Source organism: Pteropus vampyrus, unplaced genomic scaffold (genome assembly GCF_000151845.1).
Source record: "Pteropus vampyrus isolate Shadow unplaced genomic scaffold, Pvam_2.0 Scaffold84, whole genome shotgun sequence".
Lineage (NCBI taxonomy): Eukaryota > Metazoa > Chordata > Mammalia > Chiroptera > Pteropodidae > Pteropus > Pteropus vampyrus.
In genome coordinates, this window is record NW_011888865.1 from 3,609,021 (window position 1) to 3,612,730 (window position 3,710).

The 3,710-nt window shown below is 38.2% G+C and overlaps 1 pseudogene; it reads left to right on the top strand.

Moving 5' to 3' along the window:
- Positions 1-1,784: 1,784 nt before the first annotated feature.
- LOC111741967 lies at positions 1,785-2,283 on the top strand (annotated as a pseudogene).
- The last annotated feature ends 1,427 nt before the right edge of the window (positions 2,284-3,710 follow it).

Sequence of the window (3,710 nt, forward strand, 5' to 3'; positions counted from 1 at the left end):
CAGTCCATCGGCAAATCTTGATGAGTCTAACACACGTGATTGTGTGTGTATGGTGTGCATAACCACTTCTCATTGCCCCACCATAGTCTGTAAGTCACAATTATTTTCTGATCTGTTGATTGCAATAGCTTCTTACCAGTCTCTCTGCTTTTAATTTTGCCTCCTAACAATTTATTCCAGGACTTTCAGACTGGCCTTCTTAAAATAAATCATAACATCATTCTTCTGCTCGAAACCCTCAGAGTAAAAACCAACCTCCTTATAATGGCTTACAAGGCTCTAAATGAGTTAACTCTGGGCTTACTGACATCAGTTCCTACTACCTTACTGCAGGATCAGTCTTCTTCAGCCATACTAGACTTGCTGCAGTTCCTAAAATTTTCAGGCTTACTCCTTCCTCAGGGCCTTTGAACTCACTATTTCTTCTGCCTGGCATATACTTTCCCCAGATAATTTCACGATTTGCTTCTGTACTTCCTTCAAGTCTTTTCTCAGATATACCTAAAAATAAAATCTTTCTTGATGAGCTTATTTAAAATTACTCCCATTTCTTGAATTTCTGCCCCCTTTACCTGCTTTATTTTTGTCCACAGCATTTATTTTCTTATATACACTAGACCCTGCATTTTTTGTTTTTGTTTGTTTGTTTTGTCTCCTCTGCCAACACACAAATTCATACACATAATAAAAAGTAAGGTCCATACAAACAATTATTTTTGTTTTGTTCGTTGCTCAATCCCCAGAATCTAGAAAAGTCCCTTGGCACATAGCAGACACTCATTATTTGCTGTTTGAATGAATTACATATAGACAAATTTCAATTCTTTTCCATTTATTGAAAGTCTTTTTAAAATGTACTTGAATTATATTTTGAAGAAAAATCATGTTTTGAAGACAAAATAAGATTTGAAATTATGTCATGCTTAATTTAAAGGTAGGTTGAAATGATACTGATGTTATATATGGCAAAAACAACTTGCTTTCATGACCTGATATTAGGAAGTATATTTAGAATTTAAAAATCAAATTGCTTATATTTATAACGTTCATAATTTTTTCTAAATTAAACCCGACATCTTTATGTTTAAACCAATATTAAGGTGGAAAATAGTAAAAAGCAACTCGGTGCCTAATAAAAGTTTTAACAGCCTGAATGAAGGTATCACGAACCCACTCATGTCATTCTTATCAGCTGTTCATCCCCTCGTACCCTTTTTAAGAGTCTGTGACTTCCCAACACTAGAACTAAATTTTTCTGCCATAATGAGAGCGGCTCTTTGTGCCGAGACATTCTCCATCTCCCAACACGGGAAAATTGTGAAACTTTCCACAAGGCTGACTCCCTGGTCGTCTCCATTCTTCTCCAGGTGTCGGTTATTCTGGGTTTGACACAGGTCTGTGAGGTCTTATAAGGCCTCTGATGGGCCTACCCATGTCCTCTCCAGCGCATTTTAGAATAGTCATTGTGAGGCCACCAGCCCTTTCTTTTGAATTCTGTGAAGTGCCACCTGGCCTACCTTTGAGTGGAACAGTAATGCTGCCCTCTTCCAACTCCCTTCCTCTGCATCCCTGGCACTGGTTGTTTTCTGCAACACTGGCAATAGATAGGTTTAGGTTTGAACTTGCCCTGAGGAAATGGGTCAGGAGTTGTGTGTGCAAGGGGTCAGGCAATGAGAGCTATTGGAGAACTGAGAATTTTTTTTTTTCTCTTTTTAACTATTTTTATATTAGTAATACACGCAATGGAAACAATGACATAAAAAGGTTTCCGAAGAACAGACAACATGGCAAAAGTGGAGAAGAAGAAGCGGGCCTTCCGCAAGTTCACCTACCTTGGTGAGGACCTCAACCAGCTGGGGCACTCGTCCTAGGAGCAGCAGCCGAAGCAGCCCTTCAGTGCCTGGCAACGGTGGCTAACCATCCAGCACCCCTTCCACTGAGGAAGCCGCTCTCCCGCTGAAGCGCCTGCGCAAGGCCAAGAAGGAGGCGTGGACCACCGAGAAGCCGCAGGTAGTGAAGGCGCACCTATGGGATGTGATTATTTCGCTGGAGATGATAGGCAGCACGGTGGGCAGCGGCAACCTCAGCTCCTTCAACCAGATGGAAATCAAGCCAGAGATAATCAGCCACTACCTGAGTGAGTTCTCCATCACCGACAAGCCTGAGTCCTGGCATGGAGGCCACTCACTCCTGTCACTTTACTCCCCTGCTCCACCAATAAAGGCAGAGAATTTTAAAAGAAAATTCTCTAGAAGGGTCTTGGGCAACACGACCATTATTTAATTCTTTTAAATCATTCAAAATAGCTAAGATGTAGAAACAACCTAATGTCTATCAATGAATGAATGGATGAAGAAAATGTAGTGTAAAAATACAATATGTTATATAAATATAATGGAGTATTATGTAGCCTAAAAGAGAAGGAAATCATGTCATATGCAACAAACTGGATAAACCTTGAGGACATTATGCTAAATGTGGTAAGTCAGCCACAGAAGGACAAATACTGCAAGATTCCATTTATATAAGGTATATAAAATAGTCGAACCCATAGAAGCAGTGAGTAAAATAGTAGTTGCCAAGGGCAGGGGTTAAGGGAAAATGAGGAGTTGCTATTCAGTGGGTATAAAGTTTCAGTTATATGAGATAAATACTAGATATCTGCTGTACAAAATTGTGTCAATGGTTGACAATACTGTACACTCAAAAAGAATTTAAGAGGGTGGCTGGCTCTCATGTTAAGAGTTATTACCGCAATAAAAAAAGAGAGAGTGAGAAATTAAAATGGATGATTATATTGTCTTAATGGCAAGAAGGCCCTAGAACACCTTTGAAAATCTTGGTAACAGTGATCGAAGACCACTGGTTCAGTTTATAGAAAAAAAAGAAGATCCAGAGAAGAGGGCTTATCTGGGTGGAGGAAGCTCAAGAGCTGAAGGAGGCCCTTGATCAAAGTCACACACAATGTAGTTTGTATTCCTTTAAAAGTCCTGCTGCTTCCCCCCACCCGCCGCCAATTTTAAATATCCTGATTCAAATGCCATGCCTTTGTTACATTTGCTCTCATTCTTTGTTGTAATTATTATTAATTTTTATTAATTACTGAACTGGGGGAGATTGACTAATGCACTTTTTCTTTTAATCTAATTTGTTCATAAATGTCTATTTAAACCTCTCTCACATTTAGTTTTGATATTTGTTACAACAATTGTATGCATGTGAGTGTGATCCACAGGTGATGAGAATCCTTCTGAGTTCTGATTGGTTGAATTTATTTGTGTTCCAATTGTTAGAGGATGAATATATGCTCATTAATAAAAATAGCAATAATAAATTTTATATAGGTGTGTTATTACATGTGTTTATATTTTATATAGTATTTTATTAGATCTAAATACACATTTTATGTTTTATATAGTATTTTATTAGATCTAAATACCTAATGCTACTATTACTACTACAATAACTACCACTACTAAAGCAGTAGGCATTGAATGAACATACTCTATGTGTCAGACACTGTGCACTTCATGTACTTTATCTCATGTAATCCTCTCAAGGAGCTCTAGTCACATTAAACCTATGGTACTTTCCAGAACACTCCATGCACTTTTTTGAGCTAGTGGATATTCTGTTTGCTTGATGCTTTCCTCTCTTGGATCCATCTGGTCAGCACCTACTGATCCTTTAAATTTTTGTTCTTTGGAAAT